This window comes from Schistocerca nitens, chromosome 8 (assembly GCF_023898315.1).
Source record: "Schistocerca nitens isolate TAMUIC-IGC-003100 chromosome 8, iqSchNite1.1, whole genome shotgun sequence".
Classification (NCBI taxonomy): domain Eukaryota; kingdom Metazoa; phylum Arthropoda; class Insecta; order Orthoptera; family Acrididae; genus Schistocerca; species Schistocerca nitens.
Genome location: NC_064621.1, coordinates 152,258,734 through 152,283,335, shown reverse-complemented (window position 1 = coordinate 152,283,335; position 24,602 = coordinate 152,258,734).

Below are 24,602 nucleotides of genomic sequence, written 5' to 3'. Positions count from 1 at the left end.
AACGCCAGCGTATCCATTTCATTCAGAGAGTGCCCTTTACCATTACGGCGTGAACAGCCGCTGCGTTTTACTTACGTATTCCGCGCGTTCTTTCAGTTCCGCCAGTGTCTAGTAGTGCAATAACACCCCGCTCTCAGCCGCAGTAGTTCGGTAATGGAATAAAGCGCGAGCTGTGGAATCGCTGCAGCCCTTCGAGAGAATATCTAATGCAGGTCTCGAACTCGCAGAGGTTTGCTCGTACGCGAGCTATTGTTAGCGAGCTACTGTTCGCACGATCTTCTGTGGACCGATCGTAACGTGTTACACAAATTATGGATTTAATTTTATACGCACAGTGCGTTTTGGGCTTCGTAGGTTTCTCTTCAAGCCATTCATTGGCTTGATTGGGTTTTGCTGATAATTATTTTAGTTCCACCAGAACCGTCCTGTCCACCGTATTCCTCAGGATTATAATAAATCCTCCACTACATATCTTAGGAGCAGTACCTATAAAGGACTCATTCACTGTCACGTATCATATAGCTCTAAGAAAGATTAGTTGGATAATGCATGAGGAATTGTGGGAAACGTATGGAATTGTTGGCTCCAGATTGTAAGATAACGACGAATAGGTTCACCCACCTAAGTGGGAAGGGTTCTTTGCACACAGTGGCAGTAGCCAGTCACGTCGCGAGTGGTGCAGTGTTACCTCAGTGATCAAATGAATATGCCGAATATGGAGTTTTAACATCTTGAAAATATTTCAGGTTGCGCAAGCACACAAACATCGTGCAGTGGCTATAATATTCATTCCCACCATAGTACTGAATTATCGACCATGCACGAGGGGCATCCAATAAATAATGTAATACATATTTTTTTTCTGAATTCAGGTTACTTTCATTCAATATTAAACTACTTCCCGCTCTTTTGCGTAAAATCCATTTTTATCAACATAGTCTCTGTTCAATGCAACGGCCTTACGCCACCTTAATGGGAGGACCTATATGCCCACATGGTACTACTCTAGTCGTCGACGTCGGAGCCAACGTCTTGCTGTATCAATTACCTCAGCATCATGCACGCACTGCTTCTTGCGGAATGCATCTTGTATAGGACCGAATACATGGAAGGTGTGAGATCCGGGCTGTAGGGTTGGTGAGGAAGAACAGCCCAATGAAGTTTAGTGAGCTCCTCTAGGGTACACGGACTTGTGGGAGCCCTTGCGCTGTCATGGAGAAGTTCGCTTGCACCTGTCAATCACCTCGAATGAGGGTGTCCTACGTTCAACATTGAGGGTGTCACAGCTGTGTGCCGCCGGCTGGAATGAGAGAGATTTATTAAACCGCGCGGGATTAGCCGAGCGGTCTAGGGCACTGGAGTCGTGGACTGTGCGGCTGGTCCCGGCGGAGGTTCGAGTCTCTCTCGGGCATGGGTATGTATGTTTGTCCTCAGGATAATTTAGGTTAATTAGTGTGTAAGCTTAGGGGACTGATGACCTTAGCAGTTGAGTCCCATAGAATTTCACACACATTTGAACATTTTTTTAAACTGATAAGTTCGCGCGACTTTCTTGCGATGTTGACGGATGCCTCGTCCAACGAATCGTTGTACTTTTACAGTGAACACTTTTTACACTACTGGCCATTAAAATTTCTACATCAAGAAGAAATGCAGATGATAAACGGATATTCATTGGACAAATATATTATACTAGAATTGACAAGTGATTACATTTTCACACAATTTGGGTGCATAGATCCTGAGAAATCAGTACCCAGAACAACCACCTCTGGCCGTAATAACGGCCTTGATACGCTTGGGCATTGAGTCAAACAGAGCTTTGGCGGCGTGTACAGGTACAACTGCCCATGCAGCTTCAACACGATACCACCGTTCATCAAGAGTAGTGACTGGCGTATTGTGACGAGCCAGTTGCTCGGCCAACATTGACCAGACGTTTTCAATTGGTGAGAGATCTGCAGAATGTGCTGGCCAGGGCAGCAGGCGAACATTTTCTGTATCCAGAAAGGCCTGTACAGGACCTTCAATATGCGGTCGTGCATTATCCTGCTGAAATGTAGGGTTTCGCAGGGATCGAATGAAGGGTAGAGCCACGGGTCGTAACACATATGAAATGTAACGTCCACTGCTCAAAGTGCCGTTAATGCGAACAAGAGGTGACCGAGTCGTGTAACCAATGGCACCCCATACCATCACTTCGGGTGATACGCCAGTAAGGTGATGACGCATACACGCTTCCAATGTGTGTTCACCGCGATGTCGCCAAACACAGATGCGTCCATCATGATGCTGTAAACAAAAACTGGATTCATCCGAAAAAATGACGTTTCGCCATTTGTCCACGCAGGTTCGTCGTTGAGTACACCATCGCAAGCGCTCCTGTCTGTGATGCAGCGTCAAGGGTAACCGCAGCCATGGTCTCACAGCTGATAGTCCATGCTGCTGCAAACGTCGTCGAACTCTTCGTGCAGATGGTTGTTGTCTTCCAAACGTCCCCATCTGTTTGTTGACTCAGGGATCGAGACGTGGCTGCACGATCCGTTACAGCCGTGCGGATTAGATGCCTGTCATCTCGATTGCTTGTGATACGAGGCCGTTGGGATCGAGCCGTATTACCCTCCTGAATCCACCGATTCCATATTCTGCTAACAGTCATTGGATCTCGACCAACCTTTGTCAAAGTCGGAAACGTGATGGTACGCATTTCTCCTCCTTACACGAGGCATCACAACAACGTTTCACCAGGCAACGCCGGTCAACTGCTGTTTGTGTATGAGAAATCGGTTGGAAACTTCCTCATGTGAGCACGTTGTAGGTGTCGTCACCGGCGCCAACCTTGTGTGAATGCTCTGAAAAGCTAATCATTTGCATATCACAGCATCTTCTTCATGTCGGTTAAATTTTGCGTCTGTAGCACGTCGTCTTCGTGGTGTAGCAATTTTAATGGCCAGTAGTGTACAAGCGCTTGTGAATATCTGCGATGCTTTGGTCTTGCGCCAAAAGAAACTGAATGACGGCTCTACTTGCAACGCACCTTCGTTACAGACGCCATTTTGAAGGCTACATTTTGCGCTGCCACCTGTCGGAACTTCAAGAAACTATAGGCGACGGATCGGGAGTATTCCACGACGTTTCACAACAAATTCTGCATTTTTTAAACAGAAACTGGACGAGAAAATTAGCGTTTCTTGGTTATTGAATGCCGCTCGCATCAAAACGGATAAACTATTAAATATGGATTAGATCGTATGAAAATAATTGCAGATTACCTTCAGGAAATGTGAATTTAGCGTCTAAAGTATAGATGAAAGTTTACGTGCCTGTGATGAGTGCTTGTGGAGTTTTAACGTAGTATTTGTGTTGTTGATTACGATGTGAAAGGTAAAGTGAAACCTGATGATGGCATATAGCCAGCTCCCCTCGGAAAGCAACAAGGTGACCATCAGCGATTGCTCATGCTAACTCTCTATGGGACGCTACGGAGACGTGTGGTATTTGACCCAGGGCAGGGCCGCAAATTTGGAGCTGTACAACACCACGGCCCCTCCCTTTGTTACTAATTTTGATATCCTTGATCGCAATGCAGTCCAATAGTAACTAGCTAATAAAGTGCATTCATTGTAAATCTCATGCAGTATCAGTATTCGAACTGGCTACCTCCCAGTTCACTGCCACCGTACAAGCTTGCCTTAGCGACCTCGTCTACCGAGCTACGAACGCCGATAATTTGTGAGAGGTCATAATACGAAATAATGTTACAGTTGTAAATAATGGGAGAATACCACCCCGAAACCAAATTGATTAGCAGGTTGTAACACGTGATTCAGACTCATCACGTGCACGGAAACTTGTCGAGTTTTGAGTGGAGCAACAAACTTGTTTCATGTCTTAGCTGGATTCAGTTACTGTCAAATAATAATGAATTTCTCTGAGAAAATGTCTGCTTCGTGTCTCTGACAGATGCACGACACGCCACGATTTCGCGAATAGTGCTTAAATAAGGCGTGTAAATGCCATTTCCAGTGAAAGCACAAACCATGGTAATCAAGGAAAGTGACGTAAGATTTATATTTTCATTCGGTGTGTCATATTTCATATGTACATACTGTATATTTCGCAAACAGAAGTTTGAAATAGATGATATGTTACGCCACAAGGTTGTGTGTACAAGCAGTGTGATATTTGAAACTTCCTGGCAGATTAAAACTGTGAGCCGGATCGAGACTCGAACTCGGGACCTTTGCCTTTCGTGGGCAAGTGCTCTACCAACTGAGCTACCCAAGCACGACTCACGCCCCGTCCTCACAGCTTTACTTCTGCCAGTACCTCGTATCCTACCTTCCAAACTTTACAGAAGCTCTCCTGTGCGGCTTTTCTTTTATTTACCTAGTTTGCTGCTGGGCTGGATATTTTTTGTTCGTCACTTCGATCAGTAGCAAGTTTCCGTCGGCACAGGTAATCCACAAAAATTGTTAGGGACAGTCAGGGTACAGTAAGATCATCCCGTGTTAAACATTGCTTTTAGAAATTCATTACCAGATCAGTTTAGGTAAAATTCAGTTCAGATTTCATTTCATAAACAGACAGTTTTCCTTCGCACTGCAATATTACACTTGCGTGTGCATTATTCTGTGTCTACAATTTTGTCAGTGACATTGTGCACGTAAATTCAAAAGGCATTTTTATAAAAACGTTTTGGTGTTTATTCTTTGAAAATTCGATTAGTGACTTTATAGGGCATTTTTATTGTTTGTTTCGTGTGCTGCAATCTCAAGTCAGATATTGTGACGCTACGCATTGTTGCACTGCTCATTCCTGCACAGTCCTTAGTTTCGGAATATTTGGTTTACAGTTTAGGATTCCTAGTTGAATTGTTCGAATTTAATTAAAATATAGTTATACAATTTCAATTTTGGCAATTCATTTTATCAGACAGCGTTTCCGTCATTATACGACTTGTACTGTTCAGCGTTACAACGCAGATACACGAGTTATAAAGAATAGCAGTTAAGGTAACTCCAGTTTCAGTTCACAACATTAAAAGAAGTAGAGTCACAAGTTTCACTGATGTCATTTGTGCCAGATACATCAATACGGTCTCCACATATAATGGCCGGCCGAAGTGGCCGTGCGGTTAAAGGCGCTGCAGTCTGGAACCGCAAGACCACTACGGTCGCAGGTTCGAATCCTGCCTCGGGCATGGATGTTTGTGATGTCCTTAGGTTAGTTAGGTTTAACTAGTTCTAAGTTCTAGGGGACTAATGACCTCAGCAGTTGAGTCCAATAGTGCTCAGAGCCATTTGAACCATTTTTTGCACATATAACAACCACAAAGTGATCGACATACCAGACGAACACAGCCTTTATTGCACCTGTGGTAGAAAGTTAATAATTCTGAGGCAAATGGGACGGCCGCTGTGGCCGAGCGGTTCTAGGAGCTTCAGTCTGGAACGGCGCTGCTGCTACGCTCGCAGGTTCGAATCCTGCCTTGGGCATGGATGTGTGTGTTGTCCTTAGGTTAGTTTGGTTTAAGTAGTTCTAAGTCTAGGGGACTGATGAGCTCAGATGTTAAGTCCCATACTGCTCAGAACGACTTGAACCATTTTTGGGGCATAAGTGAAAAACAAGTGAGAGTGATCGGTAGTGGTGGTGCGGGATAGGAAGATTGGAGCACAGATGGATGAAAAAACGTCGGCAATAAGTGCGAAACACTGGCTGCGATAGGAAGAAAGCCCTATCTGAGCAGAAAAAGACCGCAACACGACCCAAGATTAGCTTGAGAAACGGAAATAATGCCCAATGAAAACGAATAAAATAATTTTGGGCGAACTCCGCGTCATTTTGAACTGAAATCACTATTAAAATGAACGTTCCCAAGACCTTTTCAGTTGTTTTTTCCAGAGTGACTAAACAACTGGATCTTAGGACCCGCAGGAATCAAATGGTTAGTCGCTCTGAAGAAGACTGCTGCAAAAGGTGGACGTCGACATTGTAAGTGGTTTAGCTTTCAAAATAGCCCAAAAGGAAATGAGAAACTCTTAGGAGTCAGTACATACACACATCAAAAAAAAGTTTTGCATCACCTAGCTTCCGAGAGTTCCGGAACCTGTACAGAAAACTGGAATAGAGATCAACCTAAACATCATTTCCGTCCTTTTTATTGCTAACGAAAACCACACATTCCACGTAGTACCATCATACAGCGAGACCTTCAGAGTTGGTGGTCCAGATTGCTGTACACACCAGTTCCTCTTGCATTGATTCATGCCTGTATTCATCATGATATACTATCCATGACTTCATCAAGGCACTGTTTGGTCCAGATTGTCGCACTCCTCAACGGCTTTTCGGCGTAGATCCCTTAGAGCAGTTGGTGGGTCATGTCAGCCATAAACAGCCCTTTTCAAGTTATGCCAGGAATGTTCGATAGGGTTCATGTATGGAGAACGTGGTGGCCTCTCTAGTCGATGTCGTTATCATGAAGGAATTCATTGACAAGATGTGCTCGATGGGGGCGCGAATTGTCATCTATGAAGACAAATTCCTCACTAGTATGCTGCCGATATGGTTGCACTATCAGTCCGAGGATGGCATTCACGTATTGTACAGCCGTTATGGCGCCTTCCATGACCACCAGCGGGGTACGTCGGCCCCACATAATGACACCCTAAAACAGCAGGGACCCTCCACCTAGCTGCACTCGCAGGACAGTGTGTCTAAGGCGTTCAGCGTGACTGGGTTGCCTCCAAACACGTCTCCGACGATTGTCTGGTTGAAGGCATATGCGACACTCATCGGTGAAGTGAACGTGATGCCAATCCTGAACGGTCCATTCAGCATGTTATTGGGCCCATATGCACCGCGCTGCCTGGTGTCGTGGTTGCAAAGATGGACCTCACCATGGAGCTCGGGAGTGAAGTTGCGCACCATGCAACCTATTTCGCACAGTTTGAGTCGTAACACAAAGTCCATTCTCGTCCGCATTGATACTTTGTGCCACGAAGGGCTCTCATCAAGGGAAGTGTCCAGGCGTCTCGAACCAAAGCGATTTTGTTCAAACATGGAGGAGATACAGAGAGACATCTTGTGAATGACTTCCTTGAGCATAACGTCATCACTGGACTAGAGTGGCCAGAATGTTCTTCAGACATGAACCCTGTCATACATGCCTGGGATAGACTGAAAAGGGAAGTTTATGGACGACGTCACCCACCAACCACTCTGAGGGATCTACACCGAATCGCCGTTGAGGAGTGGGACAATCAGGACCAACAATGGCTTGATGAACTCGTAGACAGTATGCCACGATAAATACAGGCATGCATCAATGCAAGAGGACGTGCTACTGGGTATTAGAGGAATCGGTGTGTACAGCAGTCTGGATCACCACCTCTGATGGTCTCTCTGTATGGTGGTAAAACATGGAATGTGTGGTTTTCATGAGCAATAAAAATGGCGGAATTGATGTTTATGTTGATGTCTATTCCAATTTTCTGTACAGGTTCCGGAACTCACGGAACCGAGGTGATGCAAAACTTTTTTTCGTGTGTGTACGTTAAAGAGAATCGACTCTTGGTACTGTACCCCTCAGGGGAACTCTGAGGTGCTGTGGAAGCCACCATTGAGCACCTTGGTGAGTCGCAGCTCGATAGCGTAGCGCAGTGCAGAGCTGTATGTCGAAGCGCGGTTGTGCGCGTTACCTATGTGGTTCTCCGGGCCACTTTTACTTTCCCCACCTTGTATAAGATACATTAAACTAAACTCGTCCCGAACAGGCCATGAAGGCCTAACGGTACCGACCGGCCGCCGTATCATCTTCAGCCCATAGGCGTCACTGTATGCGGATATGGAGGGGCATCTGGTTAGCACACCGCTCTCCCGGCCGCATGTCGGTTTCCAAGACTGGAGCCGGTACTCCTCAGTCAAGTAGCTCTTCAGTTTGCTTCACAAACGCTGAGTGCACCCCACTTGCCAACAGAACTTGGCAGAGCCGGTGGTCACCCATCCAAGTGCTAGCCCAGCCCGACAGTGATCTGACGGGAAACCGTGTTACCACTGTGGCCAAGCCGTTGGCGTATAAGATGCATGGGGCTGCAAATTTTGGGAAATGGCCGAAAAGAGAAAGAGAAATGTTGAATATGTGACGTAACCAAATGACATATCTCGCCGCAGGTGCAGTGGTGGAGCCTATCAGTCTGTGGCATCTGCTCAGTTCAACTCAAGTCAGGTAAATATTAACGTCGGTGCGCCTCGGGACCAACGTGCGTCACATTAGTGCCAGGGGCTCAGGTTTCCTAGGCACAACGCTCTCCCCTAAATGTGTTCACTTATACAACAAACAGCAACCTCTGAACCCCGGATTCTTTAGAGAATCAAAATTCCATCTGAGAATCAAAATTCCATCTTCGCAACAGATGCAGCGATGGGGCTTGCCGATCCTACCCACGCCGGTAGGGGACAGTGCTGAACATCGCTCCACTAGGCAACTGTTCTGGAACACATTTTGTAAATGTGATGTGTAGTAAACGTAGTAGTTACAAAGTTATTGCCTTCTCTGTAACCAAGCAAAAACTATTCTAATTTTGCGTTTTTTTTTCGTTTGTCACTTCTTTTGGTTGTTTACAGACACTATTTAGTGAAGAACACGTAGGTCATTTACTGCTAGCAATACAATTCGGGACCTTATGTTTATTTACCGGTGACGCAACATTGCAACTTCTTGATATTCTGTACTTTGTAATTATCGAACAGGGACCACGAGACCGGTAAATAATACAATAGCTGCTGCTCCAATGTATATACATAATTGTCCAAAGCAACGCAAAAAAATACTGTCTACTGGACGCAACACTCGAACCTTGAGCGCCACAAGTTAAAATCGAGCCCGCATGGACGGAGCTATACCTATAAGTATACTTACTTAACTTGGGTTGGAATCATCAGGGTCCACAGACAGATTAGGCCCCACAACTGCACGTGCGGCGATATACACTCCTGGAAATGGAAAAAAGAACACATTGACACCGGTGTGTCAGACCCACCATACTTGCTCCGGACACTGCGAGAGGGCTGTACAAGCAATGACCACACGCACGGCACAGCGGACACACCAGCAACCGCGGTGTTGGCCGTCGAATGGCGCTAGCTGCGCAGCATTTGTGCACCGCCGCCGTCAGTGTCAGCCAGTTTGCCGTGGCATACGGAGCTCCATCGCAGTCTTTAACACTGGTAGCATGCCGCGACAGCGTGGACGTGAACCGTATGTGCAGTTGACGGACTTTGAGCGAGGGCGTATAGTGGACATGCGGGAGGCCGGGTGGACGTACCGCCGAATTGCTCAACACGTGGGGCGTGAGGTCTCCACAGTACATCGATGTTGTCGCCAGTGGTCGGCGGAAGGTGCACGTGCCCGTCGACCTGGGACCGGACCGCAGCGACGCACGGATGCACGCCAAGACCGTAGGATCCTACGCAGTGCCGTAGGGGACCGCACCGCCACTTCCCAGCAAATTAGGGACACTGTTGCTCCTGGGGTATCGGCGAGGACCATTCGCAACCGTCTCCATGAAGCTGGGCTATGGTCCCGCACACCGTTAGGCCGTCTTCCGCTCACGCCCCAACATCGTGCAGCCCGCCTCCAGTGGTGTCGCGACAGGCGTGAATGGAGGTACGAATGGAGACGTGTCGTCTTCAGCGATGAGAGTCGCTTCTGCCTTGGTGCCAATGATGGTCGTATGCGTGTTTGGCGCCGTGCAGGTGAGCGCCACAATCAGGACTGCATACGACCGAGGCACACAGGGCCAACACCCGGCATCATGGTGTGGGGAGCGATCTCCTACACTGGCCGTACACCACTGGTGATCGTCGAGGGGACACTGAATAGTGCACGGTACATCCAAACCGTCATCGAAGCCATCGTTCTACCATTCCTAGACCGGCAAGGGAACTTGCTGTTCCAACAGGACAATGCACGTCCGCATGTATCCCGTGCCACCCAACGTGCTCTAGAAGGTGTAAGTCAACTACCCTGGCCAGCAAGATCTCCGGATCTGTCCCCCATTGAGCATGTTTGGGACTGGATGAAGCGTCGTCTCACGCGGTCTGCACGTCCAGCACGAACGCTGGTCCAACTGAGGCGCCAGGTGGAAATGGCATGGCAAGCCGTTCCACAGGACTACATCCAGCATCTCTACGATCGTCTCCATGGGAGAATAGCAGCCTGCATTGCTGCGAAAGGTGGATATACACTGTACTAGTGCCGACATTGTGCATGCTCTGTTGCCTGTGTCTATGTGCCTGTGGTTCTGTCAGTGTGATCATGTGATGTATCTGACCCCAGGAATGTGTCAATAAAGTTTCCCCTTCCTGGGACAATGAATTCACGGTGTTCTTATTTCAATTTCCAGGAGTGTATGTCAAATGGTGACGCCATATGTTAACGTTTGTCATCCACTTCTGCAGTATTTCCCGACATTTGCGGACACATTTGTCTGATATTAAATTACTCGTGTCAGCGTCGTCTACGTCTCTTCGGGGGGTTTTCCACCTTGTATAATATTAAACGTCTGATGTCAGTATTTAATGTCACTACTGACCGAATACATGCAAATTACCCAGACAATATTCATCCAGTATTTATGAAAGAGAGCCCTTAGCGTCGTCCAACTAAATTTTCTATTTAAGTTTGAGGATGTAAAGAATCCGATGTTTGCGGCTTGCTGGTTGTTGTATAAATGAACAGATTTCTTTAGAGGACAGGATTGAGCCTTGGAACGGTTGACAGACATTTGCGTCCTGCCAGTACTGTAATAAATATTTAATATATTTTCCTGCTAGCTGAGAAACGTGGCATTGCTTGGATGTTGATTTTGCCAATTTCCTTTCAGACACGAAACATTATACGCCGTGTGAGAAGATCCTGGATAGTTCTTGGATGCTGTATGGAGCTGCTTTTGCAAACATCTCTTTGGCAACGCCTCTGCATAACTCTACAGACGGCTTTTGTATTCGGCTACCGTCTTTTTCACATCGCAGTCGAAAGACTTCAAAATCGCTGCCAGGTGTCAAGGATTTCCTTAGGTTGGCTGGACTGTAAAAGTGTGTTAGTAGTAAAGAATAAATCTATTAAAACTTAATGCATTATACTGTGGCCGCACACTTCGGACATCGTAGCTCCATCTACATCGGCATCTCACTTTACGTCCAAACATCGCGGGATGCCTCTATCACAGGGTGTACATTCACCAGAAGTCGCAGATAGCCTATGAACTACTTTGATACGCCAGGCACGTGATCGCAAACAGTTCCGGCAGATACATCCGCCAACGGGCTTTATAAGGCGGCGCTCTGCCAGATAAAGGCAGTTCGACTCCTCACTCGGAAGGATACAGAACTGCCGCCCCGGCAGCCACGGCCAGACGCCTCTTCTAGCTGACCAATCTTTTGGTGTAGTCGACGAACATCTGGACGATGTAGAACTGTTTGTGTTCGCTATTTTTTTGTTATTTTGTATTTGTGTTGATTCGCAGTTTGGATCGAGTCGGTTGTTTTTTTGGTGATTGTATTATTGTTTCGTTTTGGTGAGTCCAATAAATTGTTTTAGGACTCGTATTTTCCGCATTTCTATACCGATAGCGCAGGTACTTCACATAATGCGGCGTTTTTACGCATTTCAGTGTTTATAGCACCATATCTCTTGCACCATGTGTCGTGCAATGATATTTTTGCATAGGTACATTCAGCTGCATATGTGGATATTGTCGGCGAAATATGTTGTGAACAGAGTTACTAGCAAAGATGCAATAAATTTATAAGTCATGCATGATGCAGAAGATTTCACGAATCTGTGTTTATGAGGTCACATCTCATGAGGTATCTGTCGTACAATGATATAATTTGTAGGTATATTCAGCGGCATATGTGGATACCGTCTCCAGAATTTGTTTCGAGTAGAGTTAATAGCAAAGAAGTAATAAATCTAAACGTCATGCGCAATACTGCAGTTTAAGACGTCAAATCTCATGAATTATGTATGGTACCATGATATAATTCAGTAGGGGCATTTAGCGACGTATGCAGATACTGCCTACGAAATTTATTGTTAACGGCGTTAGTAGCACAGAAATAATAATTTTAAACGTAAGGCATCACACGGCAATTTCTCACGTGACTCATTTTCTATTGCGTCATTTCTCCTGAAATATGATAGATAGATGACTCATAACTCCAGAGCGATTGGGATATGAGTACCAAGTTTGGTTGAAATCGCCCCCCCCCCCCCTATACACACACACGTCCATTTTTGTAATTGTATATATTCCATCTTTAAATGCTGGCAATCAGTTTTTATGTGCTGCAGTCTTTTTGTGCAATTAAAAATATTACTCCTGGGGATTAAAGTTTTTCCAAATGTGAAAGCATGTTCCACAATTCAATATGGTCACGTACGTAGGAGCAAATATTCTGTTGAAATTTAAAAGCATTGCTATCAAAAAAATCTAGTCAATACTGTATTTAAAGGTTTTCCTGTTACATTATGCCTCTACTAGACCCTAATAATCAGTAAGTGAAATCAGATTAAGCAGAAGTACTGCCACAAACCAGATACAAGTCAAATACATTTTGAAACTGACTCTATTGGAAACTAACTCAAATTTCAATTTTTAAGACATTAATTTGAAAATTTTGCATGTTCAGTGTTAAATATCTTCTTCTGTTTTGAGGTAGAAGATGCAGCACAGCCGATGAAGAATGCTTAACTGTCCACATGTTGTATAACTAGTTTCACAAATTTATAGCGTTTTACTCACCACGAAATTCTGTAAGTGAAGAATTAACAGTATATTCCAAATAGCTTTAATAAGCAGGATGGAACTGGTATAAGTGCAGATATTTCTTCTGGTGACTGAGGATGGTGTACTGAAGAACATTACATCATTATTTACATAATATGCAGGCTAATAATTATAGCTATTACAAGTCGTATGTTTTTATGTTGGTTAGTACATCCAAGTACAGGTGGCAAGTGCAAACCATTAATGCTTATTTTCCCTTGGCCAGCAGGTCAGGCTTCCAAGTGTGGATGCATGGATGAAGAACGGTTAGTCTGTACTGACATGCATGGACCACTTAATGGTGCTTATAGCCGTGCAGAAAATATCAGGTCACAGAGTTAGTGTCACGTTTGTAGGAAAAAACAAATACACTTATATTTGTACATATTAACGTACCTCATGTAAAAGGATATAAGTTGTAACAATTACACTCTGTACTACACAGCACTGAAATGTGTAGAACTCGAATAATCACAAATGCTTCAAAAAACACAACCTCATATGTGGCAACAACAGGAAGTGTAGGAAATACCGAAAAACTTCTTGTGGTGGTCTATAGTGAATATTCCTTCTGTGATCAGTAATTAGTCTCAAGTACTGACCAAAAACATCACGTGTTCCTAGGTACACTATCCTCTATGTTCAACTCTGCCAAGTACGTTCGACATCTGCCAAACACCTATGGAATGAAACAACCATACGTAGTCTCAAAAGAGACGTATCTATTGTGCCGTTATACATTAAAATAAGGGTGCATGAGAAAAGGTTCATGTGAAAACTGGGAAATTCAGATACTCTGCAACATCACACTCTTAACATTAAATTTTAGTGGCTGCAGTTCAAAGCAATGACTAAGTCAGTGAGAAAAATACTGTGCAAGTGGCTGCAACATCAGTGAGAGATTGGTGGAAATCGTTTTATTTTATTTTTTGCAGTGACCTGCATAGCACGGGCTCTGGCGTTATATAGCGGGGTATAAAAATTTACAGCGTTTGATTTACGACGTCATGCCTCATCGCCATCGACTCTTACTCTGTATGTCCTCTAGGTTCATATTGCAGGGATCCCTCAATGCCTGCAGCATCGCTGTCTTCGCGTAGTGTTACTGGCTCTCCCTCTGACTAACGTCTGTCTGGTATGAAACAAGGTAACGACGAATTTACTAGCTAGCTCATTAGTAGATGCTTTAAACAAATGCTGCAACCCATTATTTTTATAACACTTTGTTTTTCAAATTTTTTCCTCAATTAGCTAGCTCCCTATCTGCTAAAGGCTCATCTCTGGATTTTGAACCAGGTGCAGCTAACTGCAATAGTTTCGCTTGTGGAAAATTTGGAAGTACTAATTGAAGTACTAATCATATTTTCATGAGTGCGGTGCCCTGGACTGCATCAATTTCGTAGGTATGATACGTACTAGCAGCAGAAAATAATCTATTTCCCAAGAAAATACAAAAAAGATATTGATACTGCAGCCAATATAATATATTAAAGAAGACTGCACGTCATTTATTGAGGACTATTTCGTCAAATGTTTGAATGGAGCGAAAAGAAGACTTCCTATAAATTTAACAATTGACTTTGTCGGATTTTTCATAGCCAAAAGACGACTGTTAAATAGAGAAACGGGTAATGATATTGGTTAGAGAGATTAAATTAAAAAATACTTCAAAGTAATCAAAGAAAAACTGAATGAATGACTAAGGGTAAACTAAAAAATGAATTTTTCTACGAATTTTCATAGCCAAATGAATAGCTAGAAATGAACAGACGTGATATCAGATCAACTTTTGCAAAATTGGAATGAAATACTTAATTAAAAAATTAAAATGTTTCACGAAAAGCTGGTGGTAGGTATGTAAATGGAGGGTTAAAAAAGTTAATTTCCTCAAGGCTTAATTATTTTTGGCATAAAAAACTGCCTTCGTTTAGAAATTCATCATCATGATCATCTCCTTCTAAGGATGAGGTGTTGCAATTAAGTGTTCATGTGTCTATCAAGCATCCATCCATCTCATAGGAGGTCTACCTAGTTCTCTCTTTCCCGTCTGCCTATAATTCATTATCTTTTTTGGAAAGCTATTTTCTGTCATTCTATCAACATGTCCTTTCCACTTCATTCTGTTCCCTTCTATTCTATCATTAACTGAAAAAAATGTTTGGATCTGATCTTATTGTTCCATTTCTCATTCTATCCATTTTATCATAGTGTCTTACATATCTCATGCAGTTCATCTCTGCTACTTGTCTACATGATTTTTCTGTTTTTGTTACTAACCATGATTTGGAATTACATTCAAGAGTAGATACAGCCATAACTGAACAGAATTTCGTTTATATTTCTTTTCTTTTTTTTTTCTTCCCAAGGTTATTCCAGTTGTTCCACAGATAGCCAAATATTTATGATCTTAATGACTTTGTCATAATTAAAAACAATATGACGGAACGAATCCTCTTCTAAAATTTTCTCATTTCCTATTATTTTCGATCTGAATGGATTCTTTCTTTTGAAATTCATTATATTTGTCTTACTTTCAGATATAGTTAAGTTTTCAAATATGACGTTTTGGTACAGTCTGTATTCTGATCTTTGTAAATTAACTTCTATTTCCTGTATAATCATCCAGTCATCAGCATGTAACAGGGTATTTAATGGTATGCTAGATGCTAATCTGATTCCTAATAAAGTAGGTAATAGACTACATCCTTGTCAAACAACCTTGATTTATTAAAATTTCATCTGACATTTTCAAACCTGAACTTATAACGATATTTGTATTTACATACAGATTCTTTACAGTATTAATAAGATGTTTTGGACGACCTTTTACTTGCACTATTTTCACAAAAGAATCTTTTCACCTTATCAAAGGCTTTCTCAAAATCCGTTAATGGTAAACGCGTTTCTAAGCCAACTTCCAAACGTTTTTCAATAATTCATCTTATTACAAGTATATGATCATTAGACAAATGGCTCTTTCTGAAGCCTGATTGCTCTTTTGAGATCATTGCATCAGAAATAGTTCGTAGCTTTTCATTAAGAATTTTGCCATAAATTTTACATCTTGCATGTAGTAAACTTATTGATCTATAATTTGCCATATCTTTCATATTACCTTTTTTGAATGCAGAAATAACTTTATCTGTGTTCCATTCTTCAGGTACAGAACAGTTCTCTCAACATGTATTTAAAAATGGAGGGGGGAAGAATTCTAAAATGGTTTCTCCATATTTGATTAGCTCAGCATTACTGCCCTCTAGGGCAGTACCTTTCCAATTCTGTTTCAATGAAGACTTCCTTTCTGTTTGTTTGATCTACAGAGTTAAACAACTTTCTTCACTGTCTTCATCATACCATTAATTTCTGTAGTGGTGCATCCATTTATTTTTTGTTACTACAGTATATTATCGCTTCCAGTATCTTTATCCATTTTATTCATATACTCCGTTAGTTTAAACGCCATATTCTGTCTTCTGTGAATGTCATATTCAATATTAGCAATGAATCACACTATAAACCGATCCATTATACACCAACACTTAGATGTTCTTTGTTTAACAACTTCTGTTGACACAGTTTAGGCGCTAAGCGTTACAAGCTACGAGAGATGGCACTTTTCAACATGTGAAATACGTGACAGTTAGCTGACGAAGGATATATATATATATATATATATATATATATATATATATATATATATACTAAAGAGCCACAAAAGAGCTACATACTTGTATGCCTAATATCGTGTAGAGCCCCCGCGGGCACGCATAAGTGCTGCAACACGATGTAGCATGGATCGACTAATGTCTGAACTAATGCTGGAGGGAACTGACACCTAGAACCCTCTAGGTCTGTCTATAAATCCATAAGAGTACTAGGAGGTGGAGATCTCTTCTGAAGGGCAGTTTGCAAGGCATGCCAGATATGCTGGCCAGCGGAAGTGTTTAAATTCAGGAGAGTGTTTCTGCAATCACTCCAATTCTGGACGTGTGGGGTGCCGCTTTGTCCCGCTGGAATTGCTCAAGTCAGTCGGAATGCACAATGGGCATGCATGGATGCAGGTGACCAGACAGAATGCTTAAGTACCTGTCACCTGTCGCAGTTGTAGCTAGACTTATAAGGAGTCCCATACCACTCCAACTGCACACGCCCCATAACATTACAGAGCCTCCACCAGTTTGAACAGTCCCCTATTGACATGCAGGGTCCATGGATTCATGAGGTTTCTCCAGACCCGTACACGTCCCTCCACTTCAGTCTGGAGAGGGTCTTCTAATTTAGATTCTGGTCTGGAGAGGATTCTGGTCTTTACTTTTGTCATAGTTAGTTGCACTTGGGACACTTGTCCTGATCGTGACTTCGCACTAACACTGATATTGACTGAGGAGCCTTTGGTGAGGACTCACCCGTAACGGCAGTTTAGGCCTCAGTCTTCTTGGACGACTCGCTATGCCAAGGACAATCTTATTCGTGACAAGTCTGATAGCTTGACGTTTGACCTCCCTGTGCACTCTGGAATGTAAATGAGTCAATTTCTTCCATGTTATTACCGGCGAACGAGAGTGTCACACGCCAAGATTTCAGGGCCCAGTAGAGAAGAATGCGATCGGTCTAACAGATTTTCAGCTGCGACTTTGCATATTTCGTGCCCACAGTATCGAATTACAGGCATAACACATAACTGCTCTGCAGACGCTTGAACCAAGAGCGTCACGTGAGACAGCACTGCACATAGAGAAAGAGGTACAGTATTACTGCTCTGGCTTGTTACGGCAAACGGAGCCACCGTCTCGCCCTTGCTCTCAGCTGCACCAACGTAGCGTAACTTGTACGGAGAATAAATCCATCAAAGTCTATTCAGTGTTGGATAATTTCAGATTGCGTTATCCATGTGTTGAGCCAGAGTAAACAGTTCAGTCTGACAAACCTTAGCGTTTGTCTACCAGTCGCCACCCAATGGACTGTTAACTGTTTGTTGCGTCTATTTGTGTTACCAACAGTTCATGTTTTATTAGTTATCACGCTAACAGCCGGCCGTTGTGGCCGAGCGGTTCTAGACGCTTAAGTCCGGAACCACGCTGCTGCTACGGTCGCAGGTTCGTATCCTGCCTCGGGAATGGATGTGTGTGATGTCCTTAGGTTAGTTAGGTTTAAGTAGTTCTAAGTCTAGGGGACTGATGACCTCAGATGTTAAGTCCCATAGTGCTCAGAGACATTTGAACCATCACGCTAACATGTGTTGTTTGTCCTATTATTTCAATCAATAAACTTGTGCCACAATTTTTATAAAATACCACTCCTACGTTGATACATTAATTACACATCAAAAATTGACTAAAATAATGACAGGGCCACCTTTTCATTAATATTATCTTGGTACTCTAGCTTATATAGATTCTGATAAATGTGATAACCTCAAATGCAGGATAACAAAAACAAACACAGTCAAAGGGAAATATCAATTTAGCCGACACATGGGCAAAATAGTCAAGTGCAGGGCTTACCAGTTCAAGTGATTGCTGTCAGGGCGTAAACTCCTAGTCGCCAGCAGCCTTTCAAAACATACCGCAAGTCCAGTGGTCCAGTGTAGTTGTACAATTTGGCGACCGCTGACCGGATCCCGAATTGATCACACCTTGTGTGACAAATGGTTCAAATGGCTCTGAGCACCATGGGACTTAACATCTGAGGTCATCAGTCCCCTAGAACTTAGAACTACTGAAACCTAACTAACCTAAAGACATCACACACATCCTTGCCGGAGGCAGGATTCGAACCTGCGACCGGAGCGGTCGTGCGGGTCCAGACTGAAGCGCCTAGAACCGCTCGGCCACGCCGGCCGGCCCTTCTGTGACAATCAGATAAGATGTCCGTTACAAGGTTTCTTGTCTCCAATGTTGAAATTCAGTTGGTGCGCTGGGGTAGTTTACTTTTGCGTAACCATATGAGCTGCCGGGGCTAAATATATTGATGATTTGTAAATTTGTTTGCGTTGTTTGTTTGTATTGTCAGTCATTTGTTGTTTTGATTTCTGTGTCACTTGTTGATTGTGTCTGACGGAGAACGGAGTTGTGCTAACGTGTCGGATGGTAGAGTGTCTGTGGCTCTTGCATTTTATCGTAGATTAGGGTTGTTTTTATTTGATATGATTTGTCAGGGATTTAGGATTAGTGGCTCGCCAGAGAAAATTTCAGAGTGGAATTCTGTGGCACTGCAACGAGGAACAATAGAAATCTCTCTGAAGTAGAAATCTGAATGCATCCTCACTTTAAGAAGGAACGTTTGCTCCAAAGTAGTGAGAATATTCTAATCTCGTCACAAATGAATCAAGGTCAGAATGGTAGCAAATATCAAGAGGAAGCTACGGAGAATTCTCAGTCGAATGTAGTAACAGACCTTGCTTACAAGTCGAACGCAGAATTATCTGATTACCACAAGGAAATTCAGTCGGACAACGAGCGCGAAGATCAAATCGCAGCGGAGCGTCATACAGAATCTCCTGGCATGGCAACTGAGCGAAGTGGCGCAATGGTTAGCACACTGGACTCGCATTCGGGAGGACGACGGCTCAAACCCGCTTCTGGCCATCCTGATTTAGCTTTTCCTTGATTTCCCTAAATCTCTTGAGGCAAATGCCGGGATGGTTTCTTTGAAACCTTCCCTAATCCGGCGGGACCGATGATCTCGCTGTTTGGTCCCCTCCCCCAAATCAACCAACCAACCAGGCAAGACGTACCCTTTGTCAGAGTGGCAGATCAGACTCACAGACAAAACGTCGCAGCGCGATGGAATCGCTTGAGTCTAGTCCTGGACGTATTAGCGAAGGATCCCAGTTTGAGGCCCTCATAAGATTTATGCAAGAAGCGAAGAAAAAGGGACATGAAGAAGAGGAGGCAGGATCGAGAGAAGATAACCTCAAAGGAGACGAAGGAATCAGTCACTAAGGAGACGAAGGAGATATGGATCGTAGCTGAACAGCTTGTTGAAAGAATAGAACAGGTTAAGGAAGAGGTAGAAATCGTCAAGAAACATCGACAGAGTCTCGAGAAGTCAAGAACGAGGTAAAACGCTATGCCAGCGCGTCAAATTTAGTAACCCATGGTGCACGCAAGGACGCTTTGTTGGCTAAAGAACGTGTAAAACAGGCCAAGACCGAAATGCGCAAAACCAAAAAGGTTGTTGTCATACTCCAAAAAGGGGGATAAAGATCGTCTAGAAAACGCAAGAAAAAGTTAGCAAGAACGTGAAGCACATCGAAAAAAAAAATGGTTCAAATGGCTCTGAGCACTATGGGACTTAACTTCTGAGGTCATCAGTCCCCTAGAACTTAGAACTACTTAAACCTAACTAACGTAAGGACATCACACACATCCATGCCCGAGGCAGGATTCGAACCTGCGACCGTAGCGGTCGCGCGGTTCCAGACTGAAGCGCCTAGAACCGCTCGGCCACACCGGACGGCGCACATCAAACAGATAGAGAACACACAGAGAGAATTACCAGAGGCTAAAGAAGAACCCTCTCTGATTACCTCACAGCAAAACGAGCTACCAAAGGACGTCCAGCATGCACGTCAGCGGGTTGCGCAATTAGAATCAGAATCACGATGTTCAAATGGCTCTGAGCACTATGGGACTCAACTGCTGAGGTCATTAGTCCCCTAGAACTTAGAACTAGTTAAACCTAACTAACCTAAGGACATCACAAACAGCCATGCCCGAGGCAGGATTCGAACCTGCGACCGTAGCGGTCTTGCGGTTCCAGACTGCAGCGCCTTTAACCGCACGGCCACTTCGGCCGGCAATCACGATGTGGTTGGTTGGTTGATACGGGGAGGCGACCAAACAGCGAGGTCATCGGTCCCATCGGGTTAGGGAAGACTGGGGAAGGAAGTCAGCCGTGCCCTTTCAAGGGAACCATCCCGGCATTTGCCTGAAGCGGTTTACTGAAATCACGGAAAACCCAAATCAGGGTGCCCGGACGCGGGTTTGAACTGTCGTCCTCCCGAATGCGAATCACGGTCTGGTTCGCTCCCGCATGATCAGGGAAGGACAGAAGGGCATGTATTCAGGCATTTCAATGCGAAATATAGGGTCCATCACCAGCACAGAGGCGAATGTCGCAGGAGAACACACCAGCGTCATAAGGTGCACGATAAAGCAAAGAGTGGCAGAAACCGAACCATAACACAATTGTGTACGTCTTCGGCAAAATGAAACATTATTCCGTGAATCTGACGACACAAGAGGAGGTACAAGGGGAGGCACGCGTCTCCATTTATGGAGACGCGTGCTTCAGAAACGAGAGAAAGTTCTTTCACATGAGATGTCGAACCACAAACATTCCTTATCCATTCAAAATTTCCAAGTGTCAAAGAGAACAACAATATATCACATCCAAAAGGTTGGGTAGATCAGTACTACAAAGTGCTACCGGAATCGTGGCCACTGAAACGCAAGCTGGAATTTATCTGCGGATTTTTAGAGGGATCAATTGCGGAACATATGCGCATAGGACTTGGAAGAGCAGTTGAACGGAATGGACAGTGTCTTGAAAGGAGGATATAAGATGAACATCAACAAAAACAAAACGAGGATAATGGAATGTAGTCAAATTAAATCGGGTGATGCTGAGGGAATCAGATTAGGAAATGAGACACTTAAAGTAGTAAAGGAGTTTTGCTATTTAGGGAGTAAAATAACTGATGATGGTCGAAGTAGAGAGGATATAAAATGTAGACTGGCAATGGCAAGGAAAGCGTTTCTGAAGAAGAGAAATTTGTTAACATCGAGTATAGATTTAAGTGTCAGGAAGTCGTTTCTGAAAGTATTTGTATGGAGTGTAGCCATGTATGGAAGTGAAACATGGACGATAACCAGTTTGGACAAGAAGAGAATAGAAGCTTTCGAAATGTGGTGCTACAGAAGAATGCTGAAGATAAGGTGGGTAGATCACGTAACTAATGAGGAGGTATTGAATAGGATTGGGGAGAAGAGAAGTTTGTGGCACAACTTGACTAGAAGAAGGGATCGGTTGGTAGGACATGTTTTGAGGCATCAAGGGATCACAAATTTAGCATTGGAGGGCAGCGTGGAGGGTAAAAATCGTAGAGGGAGACCAAGAGATCAATACACTAAGCAGATTCAGAAGGATGTAGGTTGCAGTAGGTACTGGGAGATGAAGAAGCTTGCACAGGATAGAGTAGCATGGAGAGCTACATCAAACCAGTCTCAGGACTGAAGACCACAACAACAACAACACGCGCATAGTTTCTGAGAGCTGTCGCTCATATAAAGAGTTCAGGGACGCGTTTCTTAACACATATTGGTCGCAAGACTCGCGAGAAAGCATCAAGCTGCTGGGCGAAGATCTAGATGCGTCAGAATTTCGTAGTCCAGTGAAGTTCTTTGAGTCGTTAATTAAGAATAATCGGTTTTTGGACAAGCCGTGCAGTCCCAAGGAAATAATGAGTCATTGTTACGTCACATGACCTCTGCACTATCAACAATTCCTTATCGGAAGGTGCAACGATTCCATCGAATCATCCAAGAGCGCTACGTGAATTACACTATGTCAATGAAATACAAGACTTAAGAGACAGGATTAGAAACAATGACCGCAGTTGGTAAGGCTCGTCGGAAAGGAACGATAAGAGACAAAGTGGGGGAAATGATCAATCACAGGAAAACAACAGCTCGAACTATAGAGGAAGCAACCAGCCACCGTGGGAGAAAAGAAGTAGACGAGGCAATTACAGTAATTACAACGAACGGCAAAACGGAAGCTGGAGAGAACAACAAAATTAAAACTAGTTTCAGCGGGGTACCGGAGAACTTCAGCAGTAAAGAAACAATTGGGAGGACAACAGGGAATGCCAGCAACAAAACCAACAACAGTTGCGATCCAACAAGATGAAATTGGAGGAATTTTAGTAACATGTAAAGCAACAAGTCTCAGTTGTGCGAATGCATGAGCAGATATTATTTAATAAAAATATTCCTTTAGTATTTAATATATGCATATATCTGTAGAAGAGAGAAATTCGTTTCAGTAAACAATCACCTCCCGGAGACACACTACATACGTTCTGACACACAGTCAGCTATTTTACACTTTACTTAATTTGTTAATTTCTTACAGCTGACGGAAGCTTCACACATGAAGACTCAGTAATTATTGGAAAATGTAACTATTCTAGTTTTAGTGTCTGCCAATAGTACGTTCGTTGCATCGATTCAGTTGATTGTTTGATTGTGTTATCTGCTGTCTGTGTACCTGCAGAGTCTGTACTAGGTTCTGGTTCAAATGGTTCAAATGGCTCTGAGCACTATGGGACTTAACATCTGAGGTCATCAGTCCCATAGAACTTAGAACCACTTAAACCTAACTAACTTAAGGACATCACACACATCCATGCCCGAGGCAGGATTCGAACCTGCGACCGCAGCGATCGCGCGGTTCCAGACTGAAGCGCCTAGAACCGATCGGTCACACTGGCCGGCTTATTAGGTTGTGTTTTATTCACTTAGGTTACCACAGTGCAATGACTAGAGTATTCTTCAGATTCTCCATTTTTAACATTGTGTCACAGTGGTGTGTAGCTACGAATTATTTGCTGTATTTTTTTCAAGGCGAAATATGCCATGCGTTCCCTGCAATGAATGTTAAAAACTCTCTTCCAGGCTAATGTGCATGAAAGCAGTGCAACTATCACTGAACTACACTGAATGTGAGACTCTTTTAAAATTATCGCTGGTGTAGTGTGGAGGAGCCAATGGCTTTGCCGCAGTCGTAACACCGGTTCCCGTCAGATCACCGAATTTAAGCGCCGTCGGGCTGGGCTAGCACTTGGATGGGTGACCATCTGGTCTGCCGAGCGCTGTTGGCAAGCGTGGTGCACTCAGCCATTGTGAGGCAAACTGAGGAGCTATTTGATTGAGAAGTAGCGGCTCCGGTCTCGGAAACTAACATATGGCCGGGAGAGCGGTGTGCTGACCACATGCCCTCCATATCCGCATCCAGTGACGCCTGTTGACTGAGGATGACATGCCGGCGGGTCGGTACCGTTGGGCCTTCCAAGGCCTGCTCGGACGGAGTTTAGTTTATAGTGTGGAGGGACTGACATTTATGAATGATTTTGCCAGATGCAATACTTGGGCTACCTTCTACTAAACTCTCCTTTCAATGGTCGCCTGTTGTGGTGACAGGTTGATAAGGTTGTTGTACTTTTACATCTGTTCTCATGTGTAGCTTTTAATACCATTTAGAGCCCGTTTTCTTCGGCGCTGTTCCATTTAACCATCTGTCTCGTCTTTCACGTATTTTTCTCATAAAGAAGTCATACCAAGTTCATCAGTGAATTATGAGATTCCGTCTTTACGAGTGAAAGAGAGGGAGAGTTGAACGGCCTGTCGACATGTTTGTCATCAGAGACTTAGCACTAGCTGAGTTAGGGAGAGACAGGGGATTCTGTTGTTGCTCGCCATGTTCAAGGCTTACAAGCTACCTGTATTAGTTGAACAACAGGAAATTTGACTAAGACTGTTTGCAAGAGACTTTAAAATACGTTGATCCTGAATAATACTTCAGAAACCTAACTACCGCATCATCTCGCTCGTGTATTAATATTTTGCGTATTATCGGTAATGATCTCTTTATATGGCTACTCGTAAGGTTTTTACTATCACCTCGAAAAAATAATGTTATGTCACTATTTTTTGGTTTGTTTGCAGGTATACGACTTAAGTTCTCGTAGACAATAAAATC